This window comes from Apium graveolens, chromosome 11 (assembly GCF_009905375.1).
Source record: "Apium graveolens cultivar Ventura chromosome 11, ASM990537v1, whole genome shotgun sequence".
Classification (NCBI taxonomy): Eukaryota; Viridiplantae; Streptophyta; class Magnoliopsida; order Apiales; family Apiaceae; genus Apium; species Apium graveolens.
In genome coordinates, this window is record NC_133657.1 from 59,969,176 (window position 1) to 59,978,469 (window position 9,294).

The following is a 9,294-nucleotide window of genomic DNA, read 5'->3' on the forward strand; positions in this document are numbered from 1 at the left end:
TAGTAGGTTTAATCTACTCTCTCAGTGATGTATAATATCACTAAGAGCTGCTAAGGTTACAATGAATAATATTCTCGTGAATGATAACACATTTAGTGTAAACCCTAATCTGTGTTTATATACTACACAGTTACAAGATATCTCCTAATTGATATGATATGTTATGTTTCCTAAGATACATCAATCAGAGATTATCTATTGTAGTCCTTTAGCTTTAAAACTCTCCAATCATATCTTCTTTTGTTTAATCCAGATCCTCTCCTGTAAATTAGCCGCTTTTCATCCCTGAAGTGTATCCGCACTTAAGTTCTGATGTAAGTCCTGATGGCTTAAGTTCCGATAACTTCCTGTCTTCAGTAAGTTCCGATTTCCAGTTAAGTTCGGATATTAAGTTCTGAAACTAAATAAATCAGATTAGACATGACATCACAAATATATCTAACATATTAAATGATGTAACTGTTATTTGTGTTTCTGTGCGGACCAGAAAATTTTTCGAGTAATTAATAGGTGTTTAAACTGCAATTATATGAATTGATCTGTAATCGGGACTCGTATTTGCTTGCGTCTTTATCGAGTTACTCATTTTATCTCATTTTATGTGCATCTGAATGTATTTTATGTGTTTTCGGGGTTTTCTACTAATTTAGGGATCGATTCTGTTTTCCAAAAATCAGCGGACCGGGACCCCACCGGGACGTCAAAGTCCACAAAATTCACGTTTTTATTATTATAAAATTGTACGTATTTCAGTTACCCAATATTATTGTATTTTCAAATTATTTACAATTTTTGGGAAATTTTGATATAAATTTTATATTTTAACGCTTTTAAAATTATTCCCCGTAATTATTATTTTGGTCCTTAATTATTTTAATTAGGGGATAAAAATACCCTTAATTTATTTTGTGGATATAATTTCTGTAAATATAAATAACTATACATTTTTTATTTTATTCATTAAATTCATTAAAAATTCAGAAATTAAAAAAAAAATAAGAAGTTCAAGAACAAGTTTGGGGGTGTTCTTGAACCCGAGAATCAATCTGCTAATTTCAAGTGATTCTGATTTCCGTTTTCAAAGTTCGAGTAACAGAATTAAAGCTCTCACCAAGCTCTTCGTGTTGATATCAGTTTCTATACCTGAAGGTAATCGAAGCATAAATTCGATTTTTCGTGTTTATGAACTTGAGTTCAAATTTTTGGGATTTCTGGAGGTTATTGATCATTTTTATGCTTTGATTAGCTTCACCATGTTCTGTAGAATCGATTCATATGATTATTTTGCTCGTTATATTATTAGTTTGTTTAATCGAGTTTTCAAGTTTAACATCGTTTTTATTTTGATTTTTACCAATCATAGAAGCTATGGGTGTTGATAATGATTGTATGTATTGATTTTACGCCTTCGTGGCTGTGTTTTGGTATATAAAAGTTACGATTTGGTTAAGAAACGATTAAGAACGAAATTTTGCCGAAAAGAGCCTGAGCTCTCGCCGGTTTTAATGGTGATTGGTCGGAGAAATCAAACTAGAACAGAATCCTTGAATTTTACGGTATAATTGGACTGCTATGTTACTGTAGGATTGTTTGGCTGTGATTTTGATCCCCGACGAAGCTGTTTCGAGGATGATCGGAGAACTTGCCGGCGCCGGGAAGAGTTGCCAGATTCTGGATTCCTTCCCCAGTTTCCGGTAGGGTTCTTACCGAACCGGTTTGTTCTTGGTTGACCCGTTTTGTTTTCCTTCCCGGCCCGGTTTAAATCTGAAAAGGCTCAAATCCCTTCCCAAAAATCTGTTTACACATTTTATGTTTAAATTAAATTCAAAAATCAAATTTTGTTTTAAAAATCATTCCTTTTATTTTTTAAATCGTTTAGTTAATATTTTTAAATCCTAAAAATCATTTACTTAATTATTTTATATTCAAAAATTTGTTTTCTTTTATTATTTTCAAAAATCCATATTTGTTTTAATTATTTATAATTTATTTTAATTAATTATTTATAGATTTAATTAATTAGTTAATTCATTTAATCAATTAATTTTATTTATAAATAGTTAAATAAAATACAATTATTTATACTTAATTCAAATAAATCCTAAAAATTATTCTTAAGCTTTTAAAAATTATATTTTGGTATTCAAAAATCAATTAATATTAATAATTGATTTAATTCTATTTATTCCTTATTTTATTCGTAATAAATAAACCGTTCGTCCGTTTAATACAAAACGAACGCGTACAGACCCAGAAAAACATTATGCTTTCAATAAAAATACTTTTAAGACCTAATTTTTTTTGTATTGAAATGTCATTTGATTTTTTAGTCCTTTTGAGTCGGTATCTGATCGGTAAACACTATTATTGACCTGATTTCAATTATGAACATACTGAAACCTATGTTTTGATAACCTGACTTATGTGTTACATGAAATATATGATTACGTGATATATGAATGACATGATTATGTGTTATGTGATATGCATGTTATCTATTTACAGTTTTAAAATGCCATGAGTAATTATAAATGATCGGGTAGATGTCAAGACGTATGATTACATCAATTGAGTTTGGTTCACTCTATTAAGATAGTCATTTTGTTTAAAGAATCGAGTATCAAAGAGTTTGGTCAAGTGTTAGACGGAGATAGTAGCCAGCAGCTATAAGCTAGAGTTATAGTAAGAAGTTATTAAGCATACCAGGCAAGTATCCCTACCTTCACTTATTGTTCAAGTGATATTATTATGAATTGTACTATGCAAGTATTTATATCTTCACTTATCATTCAAGTGATATTAACTCTGAACTCTATTCTTTCAATATCTATACTATTCTAAGTTCAGAATAGTTAAACGTTTTATATTTTCACTACAAATTACTCTATACAGTGGAACGTTGAATTGAGATTAGCGAATAACTAATTATTCTAGTTATTTCGCCATCGGTTGTTGAGATAGCTCTGGACCATGAGAAATGGGGAGTTATATTGTTAAGGATGTCATTTAATTCGGCTCCTTTGATCAAAATGTTTTATGGATTGGATGAATGCATAAATGACTGGGACGGACGGTCCAGCGGAGGGCTATTTCTAAGTGTTATATGAAATATTATGACATAATTTGTGCCACGGGAAGATATATTGCCTTTTTATTTTAGTACTTGTGTTTTGGGACATGTTTCTACGAACCATGATCCAGTACTGTCACACGGGCTGATCAGCATATGATAGTACATCCGTCGGAGTTAGATTCTAATCTAAAAATTATCGTTTATTGCTGATAGCTTGTGAAGTTTTTATTATTGATCAAACATCACTGGTTTTATCCTGTTGTTCAGTTATTATCAAAATGTGGTTTATCAATTCAAGCATACACTTTATACTGCTTGTTGAGCATTTCTTTCGCTCATACTTGTTTATTATTCTAATCTTTCAGCTAAGTCAGAGCAGGCTTGAATTCCAAGTTTGATCAAAAATCAAGTGCTTGTAGATAGTTGGTATGTTTTCCAGGTAGACAGTTTGGGATGCTTGAATAGTCTAAAGGTTTGTAATAAAATTTGAATAAGTTGTAAAACTAATTACACTTATGGTTTTTAATAACACTTTGTTTGTATTAGTGCATGTTCCATACTATAACATGTGATCGATCCAGTTGCATGCAAGGGGTCATATATACTATTTTATTCCGCTGTGTTTATTATATTATGGTTTATTGGTTAGTGACCCCCAAATCTAGACCCCGAGTTTGGAAGGCGTCACAGGTTGGTATCAGAGCTACAGGTTATGGTCACTGAAACAGGCTTAGGGTTGTCAGAAGTGAGTCATAGGAAGATCACATAAGATAGGTACGTGTAGTTTAGCTCTTATAGGGTTAAAGTTAGGTTATTGGGCTGGGTTATAGTTAAGTTGTTTAGGTTCCCTGTTGTGCATTTAGCCTTAGGCCTTTGTGTCATTGCATTGCTACTTTTGGTTTCTGAGAATAGTAAGAGGTGATGAAGAGGTTGGAAGGGGGTGTTGCAACCCTATCCACCGTTTGTTGGTTTATTTGAGACTTGAGCAAGAGTTTAAAAGGTTTGGATATTTTTTTTGTAAATTTTCTTTATGTTATTATTCTCGAGATAATAAGCAGGATAATGTGATAATCATGTCACGTGTGTTAATATGGTAGCAAGTTTATGATATTTTAAAAAGAGATAATGCTTGAGAAATTGGATGTCACTACTAGAAAAACGTTAATAGACATCGGCTAAAAACCGATGTCTATGAATAAAAAAATCCGATGTCTTCGTGGGTGATGTTAAAGACCCCCCATTTAACATCAGTTTTAAACTGATGTGAAATGGGACATATAACATCGGGTTTTAATATGAAATCGATATCTATTTCTTGATGTTAAATTTCTAATGCACATCTATCATTTATATATTACTATAATATGATATTTTTATCAATTTAAAGATATGTGGGATAAGCAATAATTTTGCCTCTGACCGGTATAATTTAGTTAAAACTGATGTTATTAATACTTTTTACATCGGTTTTCATAATAAAATGATGTTACTAATTATTTTAACATCAGTTTTTTTTAAAAACTGATTTCTATAGTAGATGAAACTGATGTCTATCAGTATAATTAACATCACTATTTTGTAAACAAACGTTGTCTAATGTACTCTTTATCATCGGTTTTTTAATCTAAAGCATTTGTCTGTTGTGGTATTTAACATCAGTTTTTCTGCATGAACTGGTGTATATATACTACTAAAACTGATGTTATTATGTTAAATTAATATCATTTTTCATTGAAATAAATGTTACACATTTTAAAAATATAGATGCCAAAAAATTGTCAAAAGAAGAAACTATTAAAATCAAACTCTAATTATCATTACTAAATCAAACCAATCAAGTCTTACAACAATAAAAAACCAAAAACTTGTAATTCTCACGCCTATAATATCATTCATATATTGCTCAAATGAATGTAGTTTGGTCACTGGTTCTTCAAGCATCAATGCAGTTGAGTTGGGTCGTTGAGTCCTAAAAATATGGGCATCTGTCTTCTCTAGAGTGTTATTATTCTGCGCATGTCAAGGTCAAAAATTAATTCATCTAAATGATGAACACTTAGAATTGTATATGAAAGGATAGAAAAAATTCAAAAAGAAAAGATACCAAGTATAACAACTTAGGATATGCATAGCAAATAAAAATTTACTATCAAATTATTTTTGGAAAATGAACTTACATGAAGCATACACTCAACAGCTTTTTCTATTACGAGCAAATCTCTGAATGGTTGGTCCGGGGATTACCCTTGATCCTCCTTTGAAACACCATTCAGTTCTATTCTTCGTCTTTATGCTCAGTGGATGTCGACTTTCAGTTTTGAAACTTTTAAGAGCATATGTTGTTAACTGGTCCTTTCTAAAACAAGCTTCTAATAATCTGGTAGTCAGTCTTAGGTCGTCATTCTACAGTTTTAAAGCAGAAACATGAAGGTTATTAGCATCCTTATTCCAGGGTTACCTACGAAACAAGAACTTAACTATAGAAAAAAAACTGAGGGATACATAAGGATCGCTACTTAACAATCGCTTTAAAGGTAAAATTTTCAACATATTTTTCTACTATATAGGAATTCCAAAACAATATATGCATACTTACCATTAAAGATAAGCCCTCACAGAGATTACACTACGGTATTTTAAATCTGATTATCAAATGAATGTCAGCTATGTAAATTAACCTTGAACTAACCTTATAAATTATATGACCAAAATTAGGACAACGAACCTTGAACTGCATGTTATTGCCAAGAGTAACATAACTAGGGAAATGGCGATCTATGGTGTTGGCTCCAATGGTAGAACTTGACTATGTGTTTATATATATACTGACTCTTGTATTACAGAACTAATGAAATCGTGGCCGAAGTCGTCTTTGGCCTACCTAGCTATTAATAAAACTTGTCAAGATTATACAAGAAAATTTAGTAGTACATATGAAAAAGCTTCTGGAACAGAAAGACCAGGATGGCAATACACCTCTCCACCTACTCCGGTTATCTCTTTCCTACCGAGGCACGAATGAATGTTACGTTCCAGAGCTCATAAATCATAAAGGACTAGATCTAATGGCAAAGAACAACAAAAGATGGACTCCTCGAGATTTGTTGTATTTAGAAGATGGAATTACTGATGAACAGGTTCTTAAAAAAATAGGTTTAAATTAGCTTACACCAACTAATCTTATTGATATCTTATCCCTGTTAAAAGTAAAAAATTTAATATAAAGTAGTTACTATTTTATTTTTATTTTTAATACAGGTAGAACCTAATTTAGAACCTCCATCTTGGTAAATATGGTGTTTTAGTACGTAGTTAATCGTAAGTTAACTCTTTAGTCTCTATAGGTGAGGCCTCGAGGGCATTTAAGGTTGTCAGTGCTGGAGGTTTTAGTATATATAGTAGTATATAATTTCTATTCATGTTTGGTTTTAGCTAATATAAAAAAAAAGTCTTTTCAATTTATTTCTTAACATTGAAGATAAACATTTGTTAAATTTGTAAGCTTTACTTATAGGTACAAATTAAAGTTTCACTTGACCATGCCCAGACTAATCATCATCGGAAGTTTTGGGAGGTCTTGTTTTTGGCAGAAAGGCACAGGCACAGAGAAGGATAGGGATATCTTTTAAAGTATAGTACTTCCAAATAGACGACAAACAAAAGATTGTCTACTCAATAAATGTAGAAATGAAATGATGGACAATAGTGATGCAAAGATGAGAAAAAGAGAGTAGAAACGTACAATGACAGGACCAACACCCAAATAGTAGTTGTTGCACTTATAACTACAGTTACTTTTACGGTGGGAATTATTAATCTTGTACTTTGCATTATTAAGCATTCAAATGTTCTCATTTTTCTAAAAAGGTGCAATGTATAACCGCCAATCACTGAGCATGAAAGCAGGTATTAATTTTAACAAATCAAATTAAAAAACCCATCTTACACGAGGAAATGGAAGATTAATAAGACATAGTATGGCACAGTCCTTCCTGTCTATAGCGCAGAGATCCACATAGAGACTACAACTAAATAACGTTGGATAAAGTTACCATACATGTTGCAGTGAAAGCCTGGATCAACATCGTTTTGACTCCGCTGCTTCTTTTGCTGCTCTTTGAGATTCCAAAGCTTCTTCTTCCCTCTTCTTTTCAGCTTCAAGTTTAGCCAGCACCTATAGGATATATACAACTAATAAGCATCTACAATTCCAAAATATATGCGGTCCCATTGCTAGAAGCTCCAGTAACCTACATTTGGTATGGTGTTATATTTATATTGAATTTTCGGAAGATACCTCTGCTTCTTCAAGAGCCGCGTCATATCTTATTCTTCTTTCTTCAATTTGAGATCTGTGTTCATGTCTCCTTTGTACACCAGTTAAGTACTTATCAAGATCCTCTGCACTAAATGATTATATATCTTCTCAACCAGTATGAATGATACTACTAACTCGACAACATTGATTAAAATTTCTATTGTGAGAATTAACAACCAGGAAAGGCAGAATTATTTTGAAATCAAAAGTGTACCCTTTTGTATTCATATATATCAACTACAACCACTAACACGATTTCCAGAACCACCAATGGGGACGCGTATACATAGAATATTCACAAATCCACTATGATTTGCATTGAAAACATCTAAAAGGTATTTTGTGCCATAGAAACTAGCATATAAATGCTATACAACTATTAAATAAATAAACAAGCAATAGATAGAAGAAAGTCAGAGGTTTGCACTTGAAACCAACGCACTATATTACTGAGATTCACATAAAATATCAAACAACATAAATATATAACTTACAGCCCGAGAGTGCAGCTTGTTTAGCAGCGAAACACTCCGAAAGAACACCATTTCTGAAACCAAAATTGCACCATTTCATAAACACAACATCAACACACAAATACAGATCCGATTTGTTCACATTAAAATTTAACAGGGGAAAATGAAGAGAAAAAACATGGTATTGAATTGCATACAACTGATTGGAAGGCCTTGAGATTCGCTATTATAGAATCTTAAGTAACAGCTTACATTAGATGATGATATAGACTCCAAATTACTGCGTTGCAAGACTCCAAATTTTCACTTGATCAAAAGTTAAAATCAAAAACAAAACATTATCCTCACTCCTTACCACAAAAAAAACATAACAATAAGTAAATAAAAAAAATAAAAAAATACATTTGACACAACATACACAAGCATATACATTAAAATTGACACCCACATAAGCAATTCAAACAGTTACTCAACTTATTAAAAAACTAATTAAAAATTAACCTGCTCAAATCAAACAAGTACTCAACTAATTAAAAATAATTAGGGTTCCAATCAACTATTTAAACTAATTAAAATTAACTGATTAAAAAATTAGGGTTTCAGATTAAACCCCCTAATTTAAAAATTAGATTTTAAAGGTTACCCAATTCAAGTTTTGGCCTCCTTATGCTTTAAACTCCGATTTAAGCTTTAGATAAACTCCGATTCTTACCTCTTTAAGACTTTTTCAATCTCCGAAGAAAAGAGAGCAGAGTTGGGGAGAACTGGTTTGGGGAGGGAGGTATTAGATCGACGGAGAGGAGAGAGTCGAGCACAAAGAGCATAGATAGTCGAGTTCTCCAGTAGATGAATTGAATCGAGTTCTTCAGTAAAGAGAGTAGAGAGAGAAGGGAGAGAGCTGGTTTGAGAAAGAGATAGAAATGAATGTTTTTTATTTTTGTTTTATGTTTTTAGATAAGGGAGGGGGACATTTGGATACTTGAAAAATTTCAAGAAAAAACGGGGGATTTTTAAGAGGGAATGAAATATTTGGCTAAGGGGGGAAATGTGGGAGGCACGCTGAATCATTTTTTTAAAACAGACTTACAACATCGGTTGGGCTAAAAAATCGATGTCTATATTAACAAAAGACATCGGTTGATAAAAATCGATGTCTAAAAAACCTTTTACATCGGCTCAAAGAGCAACCGATGTCTAAGAGGCGATGTCTATTCTACTTTTTCTAGTAGTGTGTGTTAAAGGATTGCTACATATTTGACACACTACTTGACGGATTATTATATATGTTGCTTGTTTCTTACCAGAATAATGGCACCAAATAGGAGGAGTAATTCAGGGAAGGATCGTATCGAGAGCCGTACAGATCCGGAGATTGTCCAGATATTGGGACAGATGCAGCAGGTATTGCATCTTACGCAGCAACAACAGCA

The 9,294-nt window shown here is 32.1% G+C and overlaps 1 long non-coding RNA gene across 1 annotated transcript; it reads right to left on the reverse strand.

Annotated features, from left to right (window-relative positions):
• Positions 1–5,029: 5,029 nt before the first annotated feature.
• On the reverse strand, positions 5,030–7,249 carry LOC141696782 (uncharacterized). The gene is made up of 3 exons (XR_012564491.1): positions 7,131–7,249; positions 5,251–5,531; positions 5,030–5,083 (listed from the first exon to the last, which is right to left on the reverse strand). It is a non-coding gene; the product is annotated as an uncharacterized LOC141696782 (long non-coding RNA).
• Between the last annotated feature and the right edge of the window lie 2,045 nt (positions 7,250–9,294).